At 47.4% G+C, this 11,005-nt stretch overlaps 1 pseudogene; it reads left to right on the forward strand.

Annotated features, from left to right (window-relative positions):
- The first annotated feature begins 431 nt into the window (after positions 1 to 431).
- LOC137365831 (probable G-protein coupled receptor 139) lies at positions 432 to 9,081 on the forward strand (annotated as a pseudogene).
- The last annotated feature ends 1,924 nt before the right edge of the window (positions 9,082 to 11,005 follow it).

Below are 11,005 nucleotides of genomic sequence, written 5' to 3' on the forward strand. Positions count from 1 at the left end.
TTGATTTCACTGCTCCACTTTCCATACTCCACTCGGCTTTCTGTCGTATCGAGTTCTTGGTGTCGGACATAAGCTTTCCTTTTCTGCCTTATCTTACCCTGTAGGCTCCTTGACATCCAGGGGGCTCTAGATTTAACCCTTCCATCCTTTTTTCTTTGTGGGAACATGTTTACTCTGAACCACTTGAGTCTCCCCTTTGAATATCCAATTCAGTCTCGTTACTAAATATATTCTATCATGAGGGAATAAACTTACTGTCGTAATCTGTTTGTTCATTTTTGTTGAAATAAATGTTGAATAATGTTGCAACCTCAATATTCCCACGGCGATCCCACAGGATATAAATTAAATGCAGTGGGAATACATCATAGCAGAGTTTAATACAGCGGGATTGTTTGCAGTACAAAGGGGTAGATCACTTCACACAGAGAATGCATCGACCATTTGACATTACTGAGAAAATATATTATCCGATCCTTGCCATCATCGGCGTTCCTGGTAAGTGACTATACCGTTTGAAGTTGTGTAAATCTGTATGTGAACTGGTCTCTGGAATTAGTCTGTTGTTGATGAGGTTGCACGCTGGTCACCATTATACAGACACCCGATGAGTGACATAATTTCTATGAATAGCAAATCAGAAACTCCATTGCTGTTACAACTTTCTGTTTAAGTCACATGGCCAAGTTAAACTACCAAATTTAGAGCAATCATGTAGAATCTTGTCCCCGCACTTAGTGCTGGCAACTGTCGTGGACATTTGTAATGGGAGTATCTTTAACTGTCGAATTGGACTGAATCTGGGTCACTAACTGGAATGATTCGATGAATAAGCTGGTTCTATTTTGAAATTGCTGTCTTACATGACTGGTATCTCCACTCCATGGAGCTCCCTCTCTGTTTAACAGATGTCATATCTGGCAAACGGGAAGATTTTTCTTGTTGGTGGCAGATGTTTGGTTATAAGTATATGAAGTGAAATGCATTGATATTGCTGTATCCTATTGAACTGCTCCAAGTGAAATGGATATTTACCATTTACAAATGTTTAAAAAGAATGATCACCTCGACAGCATTCAAATCCCCTGTACACTGACTTATTATTACCCTGAGTATAGTTACTGTAAACACTTTCGTTATTTTAGTGCTGATTAATCACCTTTCCCCAAGACGGTCCAGAAATGTTGTCGGTCATGAGTGCTAATTTTTATTATCTTGCTATTCACAGGATGAATATTGAGCTATGATTACTGAATCATCCACTTCTGTAAGTGATTCAGTTTTGATGGATCAGTTGTCATCAGTGATTCAGGACCTTTACCCATGTAACCTGTACCAAGTTCTGCCCTTGGCTGAATGAGGTGTGTCCCTGTGAGGAGGGGCATCTATAACCGAGGAACAGATATATCCAGTTTTCATAACACAGCGATCAGATAAAGGGCAGTAAATAATCACATTATAAACTGTTGATAATGGAACAAATAGAGCACTTCTCTCAGTTCTGGTACCACCTTGGTTAAAATAGTTACACTTTCTCTAGTGTATCTATACCCTTTTTGTAATATGGAGACGAGAACTGTACACAGGGCGGCACAGTGGCGCAGTGGTTAGCACCGCAGCCTCACAGCTCCAGGGACCCGGGTTCAATTCCAGGTACTGCCTGTGTGGAGTTTGCAAGTTCTCCCTGTGTCTGCGTGGGTTTTCGCCGGGTGCTCCGGTTTCCTCCCACAACCAAAGACTTGCAGGTGATAGGTAAATTGGCCATTATAAATTTCCCCTAGTGTAGGTAGGTGATAGGGAATATAGGATTACTGTAGGGTTAGTATAAATGGGTGGTCGTTGGTTGGCACAGATTCGGTGGGCCGAAGGGCCTGTTTTGGTGCTGTATCTCTAAATAAATAAATAAAACAGCACGCTAAGTGTTATAAAACACATGTTCTATTTAGCTCTTTGATTTTTCAATTTCGTCCTGCTAGAAATGAACTCCAGTGATATATTTGCATTTTTATGGCCCTGTTAACCTTTGTTGCTACTTCAAACGATTTGTAAATCGCCACCCCTGAACCCTTTTCCCTTCGACCCCGTTCAGACGCTTCTTCTCCAGGGAGTATTTGGGAAGCTTGTTCTTCCAACTAATATTCAGCACCTCACCCTTAGTTATATTGAAATTAATTTGCTATTTTGATGGTGCATTTTTTTTATTTGTAATGATATATTGTTGCATTCTTCCTCTGTATTAACTCGAATCTCTGTTTGGATTGGTCTGCAAATTTTGAAATTGTGCTTTAGTTTCCTGTGTCCATGCGATTTATGTAAATGGTGAACAAATATATTTCCATCACTGCTCCACGTGAAACACCTTCCACCAATCTGAGTAAAGACCTTTAACCCCTACTTCCTGTTTTCTGTTTCTGCAGCCAACTTGCTGTCCATGGTGCTGCATGCCCCTAACTGCACTTGTTCTGAGATTAGTCATGAGTCTCCTGTCCAGTCCATTATTGAAAACCTTTAGATAATTGAAGTATATTACATATACTATATTGCACTTATCTACTCTTTCTGATATACTTATTCAAAGATTTCAATAGGTTGGTCAAGTATGACCTTCCTTTTGGAATGCTATCAACATCATCGGGGCTACCATTGACCAAAAACTGAACTGGAGTAGCCATATAAATACCGTGGCTACAAGAGCAGGTCAGAGGCTAGGAATCACCTCCTGTCTCCCCAAAGCCTGTCCACCATCTACAAGGCACAAGTCAGGAGTGTGATGGAATACTCTCCACTTGCCTGGATGGGTGCAGCTCCAACAACACTCAAGAAGCTCGACACCATCCAGGACAAAGCAGCCTGCTTGATTGGCACACCATCCACAAACATTCACTCCCTCCACCACCGACGCACAGTGGCAGAAGTGTGTACCATCTACAAGATGCACTGCAGCAACGCACCAAGGCTCCTTCGACAGCACCTTCCGAACACGCGACCTCTACCACCTAGAAGGACAAAGGCAGCAAATACATGGGAACACCACCACCTGCAAGTTCTCCTCCAAGTCACACACCATCCTGACTTGCAACTATTTCACCGTTCCTTCACGGTCACTGGGTCAAAATCCTGGAACTCCCTTCCTAACAGCACTGTGGGTGTCCCTACCTCACATGGACTGCAGTGGTTCAAGAAGGCAACTCACCACCACCTTCTCAAGGGCAATTAGAGATGGGCAATAAATGCTGGCCTGGCCAGCGATGCCCACATATCATGAATAATAATTTTAAAAATGTGCTAATTACTCAATTATATTATGTGGTTCTAGATGTTTTCCTGTTACATCTTTAAGTATGAATTCCATTATCTTTCCTACATTGCCATGATGCTAACTAGTGTATAGTTCTTTGGACTTGTGCGGTTTCTGTGGTAGGTACAAGACTCACATTTGCTGTCCGTCAGTCCTCTGACACTATTGGCTATTCTGATGATAATGAAGAAACAGACAATTGTGTCTCTGTTATCTCTTCACTAGCTTTTTTAGTACGTGTGGGCGCAATTCATCTGGACCAGAGAATTTACCGTTTCTTTGATTACTTTATCGAATATCCCTCCCCTTTCTACATTAAACATCTTGGAGGTTATTTTGGTAAATGTATTCACAATTATATGTTAGTTAAGTTCCTCCTCTCAAAGACCTCTCTACCTGCTTCAGGCTTTGAATCCTCATCCACGGTTTCATTTTCCTCCTACTTGTCTCACAACACCAGAGACTCCTTTCCTTCTGAGCTCGGGGCTCTGCTCTGGAAGTCGGTTTACATTTCTGGCCATGCATTTTTCCCCTCTCTTGTCCAAAGTCCAGTAAACCCAAGCTGTTGCTAAACTCACAGTGGATAGGATCTTGCGTGACAGACAACATGAGGCCGTTTCCTGTCCAGTATCCCTCCACTAGCTTCTGCTGGTTCATTCCGAGGACCCCATTTGAAATTGCTTAGTTTTGTTTAATTCACCCGCCATTTTTGCTGGAGCTCCTCTCTTGCTCAGTGGCTCTGGCATGGGAATGAAAACCCTCATTGGTTCATGATCCTGACCCATGCCCAGGTACCCTGTTATAAAGTGTAGGTGTGTGGAGTTTGTTTGTAAACCGGGGGATAGTTCACACTCACATGGAGTCACTATGTGAGTTGTACGGGTCCTAGCTATGTTGCCTTTGTGTAGGATATGCAAACCATTCTTTGCTTCAATCCTGCTCAGGCCCCCTCCTTCACACAGTTTTACCAGTACTTTGATGACTGTGCTCTTGTCATTTCCTTGTTTTGCCTTGAACTGGAACATTTAATCAACTTTGCTTCTAATTTCCGTCCTTCCCTCGCCTTCGCATTGTCCATCTCTGACATTTCCCTTCTCTTGCTGGACTTCTCTACCTCCAGTTCATGGGATTGACTGTCCACCAATATCTACTACAATCCCACAACTCCCTTGATTATTCTTCTACCCACCTCTCTTCCTGGAAAGGTGCTGTTCCATTCTCCCAGTTTTCCCACCTTGGTTCCATCTGTTCTGATGATGCTACCTTCCACAGCAGTGCTTTGAAATGCCTTCATTATTCTTTAACCGAGGATTCCCCTCCACTATGGTTAGCAGGGCCCTTGACCGTGTCCATCCCATTTCTCACTTTACTGCCTTCACTCCTCCCCCTCCCTGCCAGGACAAGGACAAAGTTTCCCTTGTCCTCACTGCCCACCCCTCCAGCCTTCACATTTAACGCATCATCCTCCAGTGTTTATGCCAGATCCAACTACGTTTACCACAAACCATATGTAATATCGTCCCGTTCTGATGAAAGGCTACTGGTCGGAAATTATAACACTGATTTTTGCTCCACAGATGCTGCCTGTTGCAACATCCCTCTATTTTGATCAGATTTACAGCAGTTTCAGTCTCCCCGCTCATTGAGAAACTGTGGTCCACTCAATTACCTCCAATATCTACTCCCATTCCTAGAGCACTTTTTTAGATTAGAGATACAGCACTGAAACAGGCCCTTCGGCCCACCGAGTCTGTGCCGACCATCAACCACCCATTTATACTAATCCTACACTAATCCCATATTCCTACCAAACATCCCCATCTGTCCCTATATTTCCCTACCACCTACCTATACTAGTGACAATTTATAATGGACAATTTACCTACTAACCTGCAAGTCTTTTGGCAGGAAACCGGAGCACCCGGAGAAAACCCCACGCAGACACAGGGAGAACTTGCAAACTCCACACAGGCAGTGCCCAGAATCGAACCCGGGTCCCTGGAGCTGTGAGGCTGCGGTGCTAACCACTGCGCCACTGTGCCGCCACTGTGCTTCGATATCTCACTCCCAGTTTGAGCTCTCTATCTTCGACCCTCTACAAACTTTTACACTGAAGCTCAATGAGGACCAACACCAGAGTTTTTGATTAGGCATTTTATTGTCTGTTGCATTCAATACCGAGAGCAAAAGCATCAGATTGTACCCATTGCTCCCACATTCTCCGGCGGCCGATGCTGTTATTGGAGCATAGCTACACCAGAGCCACAGGGAGAGGTGGGGGTGTGGGCTTGTGCTTGATGTGGGGTTCGCCTATTGGTACACAGTTGGCAGGCTGGTCCACACCCCTGGGGTCCACCCACCATTCTCTGTTACTTTTTCAGGCTACTGGAATCTTCTCCTTTCTGTCAGATTTTCCATTCTCCCCTCTCCCTCTATGATTTCGCTGTAACCATCTACACATCCGCTGGGCCTATCTTCCATTTCGTTAACTGCTCCATTTGCCTTACATCATCATCCCGTTCGTCACTCCATCACTCTTGCTCTCCACCTGATCACAGACCTAATTCTGTCATCCCTCTCTCCCCCACTTTTCATCGCCTCTATCATTGATTTAAAACTGTTAATCTGTAATATCGTCCCGTTCTGATGAAAGGTTACTGACCCGAAATGTTAACTCTGATTCTCGCACCACAGATGCTGCCTGACCTGTTGTACCCGTACCCCTTTACTTCAGTTCTTGGACTTTGGGAATTTCAATAACAAAATTGCACAGGAGACAGGGTTTGGCTTAACCACAAATTTGTTTATTTAAACAAAACAAAACCTTCCTAACACCCTGTTACAAAGACCTCTAAACTAATTTAAACCTTTTCGGGAAAAAAATCCACTGGCAAAACCCTACGTTTCTGCTCTACGTTCACTCAATTCAAAACCCAAACCCTCCCAGGATTTGGTTGCTACACTTGAAATTGTTTTAAAACTCTCAGCCCCAAATACCCCTTGGATTTGGCTGATAACTTACATCCTCCACGCGGCTTGGCCTTCCGGTGAGAATTTTATAGGTCCACGAGCCAGGTTGACTGTTCCTGACCCTCCTTCTCAACTGCAGCCCCCACAGTACAAACCCCTTCAAGATTTGACTGAAAAACTTACAATCACCCACACGGCTGGTCATTACCAATCTTGATTGTAGGCCTGGACCTGAGATGACCAGTCCCTGTCCTTCTTCACATAACTGCAGCGCCAAGCCCTTCGATCTTGTCCTTTCTATGATGATCCTTATTGAAATATCATGAACACATCTCCTGAGGTCATCCTGCTGGATGGTCAGCAATTAGCATCTTTTAATCTCTTTCCTCTGTTACCTGCCTGGTCCAGACAGATCCATTTAGTGCTGATGTTATTTCCCTGACCAAGAACAATGAACTCCACCAAGGTGAGGTATTCCAGGCTCCAGAGCTGATATACATGAAAAGGTTTCTCTCCTGTCTTGACAGGGGTGAATGCTGTGATCTGGGGCTGGTTAGTTGCAACAATGGCCTCCCCAATCACTTAACATGATGGCAGTTATCCTGTGTCACTATTATGATAATGTCCCAAATTCCAGTCCTTTAACAGTATCAGTTCTGTTGGAATGTTTGAATTTGACCCATTGAATGCGGCCTGTCTCTGTGTGATTTGTGGTGAGTTTTGGTTCTCATTCACAGTACTGTTGTCCCTGGGGGTTGGGGTTCCTTCCTCATACTCCACAAAGTCCAGTTTTAATGTCCAGTTGGGGGGGGGGGGAGGAATTCCGATTCCACACTGCTGACTGTTGCAACATACTCCTATTTTTAACAGATTTACAGCAGTTGCAGTATTTTGTTATTACTCAACTACTTTAGGCCTGGTTATTAATAGGAGTGGGAGAGGAGTTTCTATTATCCTGAACAGGTTCTGTGCCCTGACCACAGCCTGATTGACAGGCTTGGCTTTGAGCCAGGCATGAGGGGGTCTTCAGAGTAGGCCTCAGGTTGGAACCATGACGATGGGATATGGGATGGTGGGGTGCTGCCTGATATCGGGGGTTGGGGGAGTGGGAGAGAGTGGCGACAATGCCAATCGTTGCATTGTCGACCCCCACTCTCGGGGAGTGTTCTACTCAACTGGAGCGAGGTCTGACTTCAGGGAAGGGGAGGGGGATTGTCAAATCCATGACCCAATGGGGGGACCCAATGTCAGGAGCATCTGAAACTGGAGCTGGGTACAGGGAGGAGTTCTGATTCCGGGAGAACATCCAATCCTGGGAGTTGTTTGATTCTGGAAATGGATCCCATCTGGGGGGCACATCTGATCCTTGCGGGAGTAGGGGGTATGATCCTGGGGGAGTGACAAATCCCAAAGGCATCCAATCCAGGGAGGGGGGCCCAATTCTAAGGGGTCCGATCCCAGGGGGTGTTTGATCCTGGGGCAGGGGGTCTGATCCCAGGATGGTCTGATTCTGGAGGGGGAGGTAGACAGTTCCTATCACCAACTCCGGGTGTGTTTGTCTGGGATGTGATGTGTTATGGAGAAACACAGCCAGCCATAGTTAAAGCTGTAAAACTGATGAAATAAGAAATTTCCAGTATAATTAAAACATTTAAATTTCCAACCCACCTCCTGGCAGCAGCTGACTGCACATCCCCTGACCAGAAAGTTAATCCCAAAAGTGGGCTAGTTGGAGGCATTGAGATTTTTAAATTTTAAGCTTTAACCCACACCCAAACCAGCCGTTTTGGTGCTTAAACCCATCCCCTACTCTCTGTGTCAGACACGGAGAATGTTTGATCAGTAATTTCCAGTTTCTTTTCTCTTCTCTCTCTTACAGTTAATTTACTGGCGATTGTGATCCTGTCCCGGGGAAAGTGCGGACTCTCCACCTGTACCACTCGCTACCTGGTGTCCATGGCAATAGCAGATCTAATGGTCATTATCACTGAGGTTGTACTGTACCGGACGATTTATTATTATTTCCCAGGTTCTTTCCTGGACATCACCCCTGTGTGTAGTGTTAATGTCGTCCTGCTCTGTGCAGCCACTGACTGTTCAGTCTGGTTCACCGTCACTTTCTCCTTTGATCGATTTGTGGCCATTTGTTGCCAGAAGCTGAAAACTAAATATTGCACCGAGAAAACAGCGACTGTGATTCTTGCAACAACCTGCATTCTGCTCTGTTTAGAAAATGTTCCCATGTATTTTGCACTCGAACCTGGAGAGATAATCAACAATGCACCGTGGCTCTGTTATCCAAAGTCAAGCTATTTCACTGAGCCCGGATGAGTGGGATTTGACTGGTTTGACAAAGTTTTAACCCCATTGCTCCCATTCGCTTTAATTCTGTTGCTCAACGCACTGACAGTCAGACACATTTTAGTGGCCAGCCAAGTACGTAAGGGACTGAGGGGTCAGAGCAAGGGAGAGAATCGTAGTGACCCAGAGATGGAGAGCAGAAGGAAGTCTGTGATTTTACTCGTCACCATTTCCGGCAGCTTTATACTTCTGTGGTTGGTGTATGTTATGGACTTCATATACCATAACATTCCGGGAACAGATAACGGTGATTACAATAATTCTAAATTTATATTTCGGCGAGTCGGATTGATGCTGATGAATTTAAGTTGCTGCACAAACACATTTATTTATGGGGCAACTCAGTCCAAGTTCAGAGAACAGCTCAAGAGTGCAGTGAAATATCCGGTTACATCATTTATTCAATTAATGAATAAACAAAACAACTGAGGGCAGCCCAGATTCAGGTCCCAGTATTTCCAGAGCATCAATGTAATATTTATCCCCAATTGGCAAGATGTTACCTACAGCTGGATGACCCGAAATACACTGGAGGGGGTGCTGGTGGAATGGGAGGTTTGCATGGTCACACACGCAGAAGTGCAGCGCACCCAGCAATGGCCTTTGGAGGACCAGATGAAAAGGGGGCAGGAAGAGAGTCAGAGCGTCCCCTGCACGGCAGGAGTGGTAACAGCAGCCACAGTCTTTTCCCCACTTCCATAGGTTCGATTATCCACTCCTCCCATCTGCACAATAAAAAATAAACTCGTCCTGACAAAAGCTGCTGATGGTGGAAATTGTTCTTTGTGTGAATTGGGTGTTCTTACTTGTTTTTGGAGACACTTTACTGAGTTTGTCCCCCTTTGATTCCCCCGCCCAGTGATTGTTCTCTCTCTCCCTCTCGCCCTGTGCCAGACTTTGGTGTGGAGGTTATTTGCGTGTGGACAGCCCCAGCTGAGGGGTGCGGGTGGAGATACAGGACCCAGGGTGAGGGAGCGGGGCCAGGCTCTGCACAGCAGTGGACAGCCCCAGCTGAGGGGTGCGGGTGGAGATACAGGACCCAGGGTGAGGGAGCGGGGCCAGGCTCTGCACAGCAGTGGACAGCCCCAGCTGAGGGGCGTGGGTGGAGATACAGGACCCAGGGTGAGGGAGCGGGGCCAGGCTCTGCACAGCAGTGGACAGCCCCAGCTGAGGGGTGCTGGTGGAGATACAGGACCCAGGGTGAGGGAGCGGGGCCAGGCTCTGCACAGCAGTGGACAGCCCCAGCTGAGGGGTGCTGGTGGAGATACAGGACCCAGGGTGAGGGAGCGGGGCCAGGCTCTGCACAGCAGTGGACAGCCCCAGCTGAGGGGCGCGGGTGGAGATACAGGACCCAGGGTGAGGGAGCGGGGCCAGGCTCTGCACAGGAGTGGACAGCCCCAGCTGAGGGGTGCGGGTGGAGATACAGGACCCAGGGTGAGGGAGCGGGGCCAGGCTCTGCACAGGAGTGGACAGCCCCAGCTGAGGGGTGCGGGTGGAGATACAGGACCCAGGGTCAGGGAGCGGGGCCCGGCTCTGCACAAGAGTGGACAGCCCCAGCTGAGGGGCGCAGGGTGAGGGAGCGGGGCCAGGCTCTGCACAGCAGTGGACGGCCCCAGCTGAGGGGTGCGGGTGGAGATACAGGACCCAGGGTGAGGGAGCGGGGCCAGGCTCTGCACAGCAGTGGACAGCCCCAGCTGAGGGGCGCGGGTGGAGATACAGGACCAGGGTGAGGAAGTGGGGCCAGGCTCTGCACAGCAGTGGACAGCCCCAGCTGAGGGGTGCGGGTGGAGATACAGGACCCAGGGTGAGGGAACGGGGCCAGGCTCTGCACAGCAGTGGACAGCCCCAGCTGAGGGGCGCGGGTGGAGATACAGGACCCAGGGTGAGGGAGCGGGGCCAGGCTCTGCACAGCAGTGGACAGCCCCAGCTGAGGGGCGTGGGTGGAGATACAGGACCCAGGGTGAGGGAGCGGGGCCAGGCTCTGCACAGCAGTGGACAGCCCCAGTCCCTCCGCTTGGCAGCTACTCAGGTGGACAGTAGCGAGACCTTTCCTGGTCCCCATGTTGGCTGATATTGTTAACGGATCTCTCACCTCATGTGATGTGCATCTTTCCCCTAAATCTACTGCCATCAACCCTCTCCTTCAAAAAAAATCCTTGACCCCTCTAACCTTGCAAATTACTTCCCAGTATCCAATATCTCTTTCCTCTCCAAAGTCCTTGAACGGACTGTCATCTCCCACATCCGGACCCATCTTTCCTGGAATTCCATGTTTGAATCCCTTCAACCAGGTTTCCACCACTGTCAAAACATTTAAATGGCTCATCACATGACAAAGGTGGACTTTCCCTCCTCCTCCATCTCGATGTGACTGCA

Source organism: Heterodontus francisci, unplaced genomic scaffold (assembly GCF_036365525.1).
Source record: "Heterodontus francisci isolate sHetFra1 unplaced genomic scaffold, sHetFra1.hap1 HAP1_SCAFFOLD_420, whole genome shotgun sequence".
NCBI classification, from domain to species: domain Eukaryota; kingdom Metazoa; phylum Chordata; class Chondrichthyes; order Heterodontiformes; family Heterodontidae; genus Heterodontus; species Heterodontus francisci.